Consider the following 8,984-nt stretch of genomic DNA (forward strand, 5'->3'; position numbering starts at 1 on the left):
GCAAGGAAACGCCTCGACTGGCTAGGTCCGCGGAATTGTGCTCAGATCGCACATGCGCCCAATACTCAGCGCTTGTCACCTGAGTAATCTTGGTCACTCGGTTGGCTACAAACGTTGTCCAGTGGCATGCCGGTTTATTCAACTATGCGAGCACGAAGGTGAAATCAGTCCAACAGACAATGCCGGATTTGGAAATTGACATATTCGGAAGGATAGCTGCGATCATTTCTGACAACAGCGGCCCCGTATGCCTTTTGCGACGCATCACAAACACCATGATGCTCTACATTCACCTCTGACTGGAAACCAACCCACCTTGAATACGGATCTGTTTATTTCTGTGGGATATTTTCCAAATCTCTTGCACTAAGATTTTTAAGCGGAGAATAAACGGGGACAGCCATCCGGCTGGGTCAAAAAGTTTCGCGATTTGGGAATAAGTAGATTCAATAGAAACTTGCGATGGGACAAAATAGAACTCGTTCGAGGTCGCATTGCACCGAACAAAGCTGGCAAAGCTTTCGGAATTAAGGTCACGAAAGTCTACGTGGAGTAGATGCTCGTTTGGGATATCTTCGAATATGTTCTTCTGATTAGCTGTCTACTTTCTCAATGGGAACCCGGCGCGGTTAAAAGCGTGGTGAAGCTCGCTGATCGCAAGTTGAGCCTCTTGAATGGAATTGGCCCCCGCCAGAACGTCGTCTACGTACATAAAATACCGAAAAACATTTCTTGCTACAGGGAAGTCCTTTTCTACGGCATCTGGCAATTGTTGGAGTATGCGGAGTGCCAGAAACGGTGATTTTTGTAATGTCTGCACTGAACATGAATTGGAATTAACGCCACTTCAAGATCTGAATGGTTAAATCAGATTGTAGGACTGGACCAGCATGAAGAATATCGTTCAAGCTTGCTGAAGGCCTAGAAGCATTGAATACTACGCCAAGTTTGGTGGTGGTACTCTCAGGTTTGATCACCACGTGGCGTGACTGTGGGACTTCTCTCATGTGACCCCGATCCAATTACGCTTCAATGACTGAGTCATATTGCTCTATTAATAGCAATTCTCTAGTCAAACGGTTTTCGTTTTTAAGAAAGTGAGCTAGGGCAATGGATCGCGAGTGTCCTAATTTGGATTCGAAATTTTCGGGTTGGCAAATCGGTAAAGACTCCACGTATCTCCCGCTTGCATCTCTAGTGGGGTTTGGAGAAAATTGCTCTTGCAATAGAAATCTGATTCCTTCTCTTTGTTGGTATGTTCTCAACCTCCCAAAACTTAGTGAGAAGTTTTTCCAAGACCCTGTCACTCGTTTCGGTTATCTGAGATGTGAAAGCTTATACCCGATTTTGGCTATATGTACTAGAAACTAGGCCGGTAAGCACCTAGCCGAAAATAGTTTCCTGACCTAGGAGAGAAGAACAAATGTTTGTGCGCGTGCCGCTCAGCAACACGGACGGTAAAATGTCGGCTCCGATCAGAACATCTATCTGGGAACTCTCTAAAAATATTGGATCTGCCAGGGGCATGGCAGGTAAATCAGTCAGCGCATCTCGTGGAATTAAGTAATACGGTAACTTTCCGGCCCATTCAGGCAAAACGTAAGTTGCGGTTTCTAGCTGAAGGCCTTGCTTTTTAGGGGCTTGAATAGAAAAATGGTGGAACCTGGTCGCCTGAGCGGAAACGGTTTGATTTAAGCCCGAAACTTGGGCTTGGATATGGAGGAATGGCAGCTTAATCAGATTGAATAGGCGTTCCGTAACAAACGTAGCCTCAGAACCAGAATCTAGTAAAGCGCGAGCCTTATAGTTCGTTCTCAAGTGGCATATGTCAATAATGGCCGTGCCTAGCAAAACCGCTCTACCGCCGGTTGCGAAAATAGTTCTGCATACTGGGCAGATTTTCTGAACCGCTGGCGGTCCCCTGTACAGCTGAACTAATTGCGGGAGTTGACCCACGGGGTTGCCTTTATGCAACAGTGTATGATGCCGTGCTCGACATTTGAAACTGCTGTGAGTGCTAGAACATTCCCCTAGCTGGTGACGTCTCGCGAAACAATTTAGGCAAAGTTGCTTTTTTTATGTAGTTTGTTAGCGCATTCACAGACATCTGGAGAAAACGCTGGAATAAGCGCACTAGATGACTCTCTTTTGAGCACAGATCGCAATTCTTTGGTTTTGTGACCATCTTAGCTTCGAAGAAGTGCTGACTCTTAGCGTTAGATTGATTGCTGGTGCTGGGTTTCATATCCTCAATCGCCTCTAGCGTTCGGTATCGGTCGCTCAGAAACGTGTTCATTTCATCCCAAGTCAGAATGTCGGTCTTGGGTCAGTTTTGGTAATTTATTGGCGCACAGGAATTCTAAGAGCCAGTCCCAGTTCTCTGTGGAAATGTGGGAATGAGCCAGCGCTATTAAACACCCTTGGGTTGAGCTCTGTAGGTCTTCCAGAGCTTGGTCAGATTCAGAACTTACGGACCCCAAATTTAAAAGGAGTTTGAGTTGGCTGTTTACTAGCTGTCTCTTATTTTCAAAACGGTATCGAAGCGCTGCCCGTGCTGAATCAAAACCCTCGTTTGTGAGGAGGACTTGGCTTCGATTGCCCTAGCCTCGCCGTTAGTTCTAGCGATGTCAAGCTAGAATTGTTAACATAAACTGCTGGAAAAAGATCCCTAAGTGTTGGTCATTTCAGGTAGTGGACTGGTTATTGGTGCTCGTGGGCGGATGCTGAAAATTTGCTCGGTCAATTAGCTCACTGAGCTGAACTGCTAGTTCCTCGTACACCGAATAGCTATATTCATATTTTCGATGCAGAGTCGCAAGATCATCCTCCGCCACTTCAGTCGTAATGCTGAAATCGTGTCTAGACACGCTTCATATTCTTTCTAGGCTTTGTCCTAGAGTGAGCGGACTTGTTCCTTACGGACTTTTCAGATGTGGACGGATGGAGATGACGACCATGGAGTTTCAGTCGTCGCTCTGAAATAGCTCATAAAGTATGACACCGTAATGAACGGTGCACTTGCAATTTCGTTACACATTTTACTTCACCTTTTTGATCGACTTTGGGGCTACTTGGAATTTTAATTACAGGCGGAACCGATAACCTTGTTTCATCTCCTCCTGGCATTCCAGAACTCAGAGGCGGCCCAGCGCCCTTGTTTGATTAAAATTAGACTCGCCCGAAAAAATCTGTGGTGGAGTGTGGTCACACTGTTGCGGATCGCCAGATTGGATTCCACAGGAAAAAGAACGACGACAAATCGTAATTTAATTTGATTTTAAAAATAAACAAAATAATTTTTCGCAGTGGCTACTTCGTTTTTCCGTTATGGCAATTGCAAGCGGTCGCAGCTCCGGTCTACTTTTGGAATATGTGGGAACGGAACAGTCGAACATGAACAACTTGAAGTGCGAAGTAATAACGAGAGTTCGGAAAAAATGTTCTGCAAGATATTAGAAGTTGTTTGCTGTGCTGTGGAAATGAGCGCTATTAATAGGAAAATAAATATATATTTCGCAACGTCACGGCTTGCACAAGAAAAATATATTTATTTATTTTTATTAAATGGATGTGAGCCGACGGTGTTTGCGAATTAGCGCTGCTGAAATAAATATAATGCAAATTCTGGAAAGGCGTATCGTGGTGATGGGTTTGGTGGAATCACGTTATTTTGATTTTTGATAATATAATTATATTATGTATATATGTTGTAGTGGACAGGCATATGTACGTCTATTAATAAGCAAACATCAGGATCATATATGTGTATGTATAGACGAATGGATATTTGTGTTTGTGGAAACTTGGAAATATATGTTTGTAAATTGTACTTTTTATATTTGGAAATTATAAATAATGTGGATTGTATTCTTAATGTCGCTTTTGAAATGTTTGTAGGGTGTACCGCGAAAGTAAGTAAGTGGGTTACCGTGCCTTACGTTACACATGTTGAGATGGCCGGGCATATGTACGTACATTATTAAGCATGCATCAGTATTATAAGTGTGTATGAATACGAATATGTATGGAAATGGCAAATACGAATAACAAATACGAAGCCGGAATATGGCGATAGTATGCACAATGGAAAACATCGTGGGCTTTTTTTTACTGGTAAATTAGAACTCCCAGCTTCTACCTAAATCTAATGTTAGGAGAGCGGGGGTGGAGACTGTTAACAGTCCGAGAGCAAGATGAGAGACCATTTGGACGTAACTGTTCTCGGGTGTTAGCCACTAACATTCACAGTAGCACCTCCTTGGAGCGAATTTGAAGGTGCCCGTCCGTGACCTTATGAACTGAACGTGAATGGTTCCGCGAGCTTGGCGAGCGTAAGCCGTAAGCTAAAGTTCGTGGTGACGTCTCCGAGGGTTGCAACGGAGAAATTGATCGGCGAACTGGAAGATTCACGCAAATGGAGCAGCGTGTGTGGCTCAGTGCTGAGCCTCAGGAAACGGTTGCACTTCCGTAGGAGATGGCTTCCCCGATAGACTCGGCAGTGGTAGGATCGAGTACCTCGTGATCATATGTCGCCCAAGGCTTGGGCGCTGCGTGGACGTGGATCCATGGTTTTATTGCTTTAATAACAAAAAAATTTAAGCACATTTAGTAGCAATTGTGAACGGATTTTGAAGCATAAGGAGAGAAGGCACTTTTTTGGAAGAACGAAGGTTGCCTTTGCCTCCATAGGAAGAAGAAGTAGCTTGTGGATGGGACGTGTTATAGTCCTTCGAGCGGTAAGGATTTCGACTACGCGAACTCTACTATCAACCCCTGGAAAGACACATACAAGTCTGCCGAGCCGCCAGTCGTTATATGGCATTTTGTCTTTTTTGACGACCACCATATCATCGATTTGGATAATTCTAGAAGAATTCTGCCACTTATCGCGCTTGTGAAGTTCCTTTAAGTTAGCTTCGCCCTTAATTTCGGATTCAGCTGTGGAAAGAAATGGTCGTGGCGTCAATGCCAACAACTCAGAAAGATTTTCGGACATGGGACACAGCGGCCTGGAATTGAGTCATTTTTCAACTTTGACTAGAAGAGTTGGGAACTCTTCAAAAGTGTACTTCCGACTTGACGTCGACTTGTAGAAAAATACCTTGAAGCTTTTCACTCCAGCCTCCCACAATCCTTCCATATGTGGAGCTCATGGTGGAATTAACCGCCACAAAATTTCCTGATAGCTATAGGTATCATTCACAGTCAGACGTTCAAGGACGTCTGCGTGAAATCCGAGAAAGTAGAGTCGCTGCCCCCACAAAGGTTTTGCCATTATCCGAATAGACCAGCTGAGGACAACCTCTTCTCGCTACGAATCGGGCAAATGCCGTGAGGCACTTCACGACTGTCAGGTCGGACGTAGGCTCTAAATGGATAGCCTTTGTGAAGAAACACACAAACACTTTTACCAGATTCTTGATTTTAGGAATCCAATACTTCGATAGGATGAGGCGTTCCCCTAGTTGGTTGCCGCCATGCAGGGAAATCTGTTGTGAAAAAAAAGGCGAGCAGGCGAACTAGTCGACAGTTGTATGGCAGTATAATAGGATGCCTCTCGTCATACTGAAGGGCCGTTGAGGCTGTAATGCGACCACATACCCTTACAAGGCCTCGTTGGTCTAGAAATGAAAACAGGTTGACTATCGGGCTGGAGACTGGAATTGGACGCTTATCATTTAGGAATTTAATCTCTTGGGTATATTCCTCCCGCTGAGCATAAAGAAGAAAGGCTCTTTCAGTTTCTCGGACCTCTTCCTTGGTAGGCCGATCAGCAGGGCCCCTCGGCATCTTGCGGCAGCGTTGAATAAACAGTAAAACGTACGCAAGGACCTGCAGAGCCCTGTCCAACTTGGAGAACCGTTCCAGAAAATCTTTGGATGGGGCCTTTGCAGAAATGACATGCACAACGCGCTGCTCTTAGTCTGTGACTGGAGGTGCAAGCCCCAGTGTTGGCCACATGTCTTTTGGCTGTTGCAACCAAACCGGCCCTTCCCACCAGAGTTGTCTATGAACCGCGGAATTGTGCTCAGATCGCACATGCGCCCAATGCCCAGCGCTTGTCACCTGAATAATCTTGGTCACTCGGTTGGCTACAAACGTTGTCCAGTGGCATGCCGGTTTATTCAACTATGCGAGCACGAAGGTGAAATCAGTCCAACAGACAATGTCGGATTTGGAAATTGACGTATTCGGAATGATAGCTGCAATCATTCTGACAACAACGGCCCCATATGCCTTCTGCGACGCATTACAAAAACCATCTACATTCACCTCTGACTGTAAACCAACCCACCTTGGATACGGATCTGTTAATTTCTGTGGGATATTATCCAAATCTCTTGCACTAAGATTTTTGAGCGGAGAATAAACGGGGACAGCCATCCGGCTGGGTCAACAAGTTTAGCGATTTGGGAATAAGTAGTTTCAGTCGAAACTGACGATGGGACAAAATAGAACTCATTCGAGGTCGCATTGCACCGAACAAAGCTGGCAAAGCTTTCGGAATTAAGGTCACGAAAGTCTACGTGGAGTAGATGCTCGTTTGGGATATCTTCGAATATGCTCCTCTGACTAGCTGTCCACTTTCTCAATGAAGCTCGCTGATCGCAAGTTGAGCCTCTTGAATGGAATTGGCCGCCGCCAGAACGCCGTCTACGTACATAAAATGTCGAAATATATTGATTGCTATAGGGAAGTCCTTTTCTGCGGCATCTGGCAATTGTTGGAGTGTCCTGAGTGCCAGAATCGGTGATTTTTGTAATGTCTGCACTGAACATGAATTGGAAATAACGCCACTGCAAGATCTGAATGGTTAAATCAGATTGTAGGACTGGACCAGCATGAAGAATATCGTTCAAGCTTGCTGAAGGCCTAGAAGCATTGAATACTACGCCAAGTTTGGTGGTGGTACTCTCAGGTTTGATCACCACGTGGCATGACTGTGGGACTTCTCTCATGTGACCCCGATCCAATTACGCTTCAATGACTGAGTCATATTGCTCTATTAATAGCAATTCTCTAGTCAAACGGTTTTCGTTTTTAAGAAAGTGAGCTAGGGCAATGGATCGCGAGTGTCCTAATTTGGATTCGAAATTTTCGGGTTGGCAAAACGGTAAAGACTCCACGTATCTCCCGCTTGCATCTCTAGTGGGGCTTGGAGAAAATTGCTCTTGCAATAGAAATCTGATTCCTTCTCTTTGTTGGTATGTTCTCAACCTCCCAAAACTTAGTGAGAAGTTTTTCCAAGACCCTGTCACTCGTTTCGGTTATCTGAGATGTGAAAGTTTATACCCGATTTTGGCTATATGTACTAGAAACTAGGCCGGTAAGCACCTAGCCGAAAATAGTTTCCTGACCTAGGAGAGAAGAACAAATGTTTGTGCGCGTGCCGCTCAGCAACACGGACGGTAAAATGTCGGCTCCGATCAGAACATCTATCTGGGAACTCTCTAAAAATATTGGATCTGCCAGGGGCATGGCAGGTAAATCAGTCAGCGCATCTCGTGGAATTAAGTAAGACGGTAACTTTCCGGCCAATTCAGGCAAAAACGCAAGCTGGGGTTTCTAGCTGAAGGCCTTGCTTTTTAGGGGCTCGAATAGAAAAATGGTGGAGCCTGGTCGCCTGAGCGGAAACGGTCTGATTTAAGCCCGAAACTTGGGCTTGGATATGGCGGGAATGGCAGCTTAATCAGATTGAACAGGCGTTCCGTAACAGACGTAGTCTCAGAACCCGAGTCTATTAGAACGCGAGCCCTGTAGCTCGTTCTCAAGTGGCATATGTCAATAATGGCCGTGCCTAGCAAAACCGCTCTGGCACCGGGTGCGAAATAGTTCTGCATACTGGGCAGATTTTCTGAACCGTTGGCGGCCCCCTGTTCAGCTGAATTTAGTAAACTTGCTGAAGAACTAATTGCGGGAGTTGACCCACGGGGTTGCCTTTATGCAACAGTGTATGATGCCGTGCTCGACATTTGAAACAGCTGTGAATGCTAGAACATTCCCCTAGCTGGTGACCTCTCTCGAAACAATTTAGGCAAAGTTGCTTTTTTTATGTAGTTTGTTCGCGCATTCACAGACATCTGGAGAAAACGCTGGAATAAGCGCACTAGATGACTCTCTTTTGAGCACTGATCGCAATTTTTTGGTTTTGTGACCATCTTAGCTTTGAAGAAGTTGAGCTACCTGAAAACGGGCTGACTCTTAGCGTAAGATTGATTGCTGGTGCTGGGTTTCATATCCTCAATCGCCTCTAGCGTTCGGTATCGGTCGCTCAGAAACGTCTTCATTTCATCCCAAGTCGGAATGTCGGTCTTGGGCCAACTTTGGTAATTTATTGGCGCACAGGAATTCTAGGAGACAGTCCCAAATGTGGGAATGCGCCAGCGCTATTGAACACCCTTGGGTTGAGTTCTGTAGGTCTTTCAGAGCTTGGTCAGATTCAGAACTTACGGACCCCAAATTTAAAAGGAGTTTGAGTTGGCTGTTTACTAGCTGTCTCTTATTTTCAAAACGGTCTCGAAACTCTCATTTGTGAGGGGGACTTGGCTTCGATTACCCTAGCCTCGCCGCTAGTTCTAGCGATGTCAACCTAGAATTGTTAACATAAACTGCTGAAAAAAAGATCCCTAAATGTTGGTCATTTCAGGTAGTCCCCTTCGAATATTTCACTATCGCATGGTGGCAACCGGCACCAATACGGATTGTAAGTGGACTGATTATTGGTACTCGTGGGCGGATGCTGAAAATTTACTCGGTCGATTAGCTCACTGAGTTGAACTGCTAGTTCCTCGTACACCGAATAGCTAGATTCATATTTTCGGTGCAGAGTCGCAAGATCATCCTCCGCCCTTTCAAGCGTAATGCTGAAATCGTGTCTAGACACGCTTCATATTCTTTCTAGGCTTTGTCCTAGAGTGAGCGGACTTGTTCCTTATGGACTTTTCAGTCGTCGCTCTGAAATAGCTCATAAGGTATGACACCGT

The 8,984-nt window shown here is 45.2% G+C and overlaps 1 pseudogene; it reads right to left on the reverse strand.

The window, feature by feature from the left end:
• Nucleotides 1-601: 601 nt before the first annotated feature.
• Nucleotides 602-8,288, reverse strand: LOC122818745 (uncharacterized; annotated as a pseudogene).
• Between the last annotated feature and the right edge of the window lie 696 nt (nt 8,289-8,984).

The sequence above is a fragment of the Drosophila biarmipes genome, unplaced genomic scaffold (assembly GCF_025231255.1).
Source record: "Drosophila biarmipes strain raj3 unplaced genomic scaffold, RU_DBia_V1.1 ptg000005l, whole genome shotgun sequence".
NCBI lineage: Eukaryota > Metazoa > Arthropoda > Insecta > Diptera > Drosophilidae > Drosophila > Drosophila biarmipes.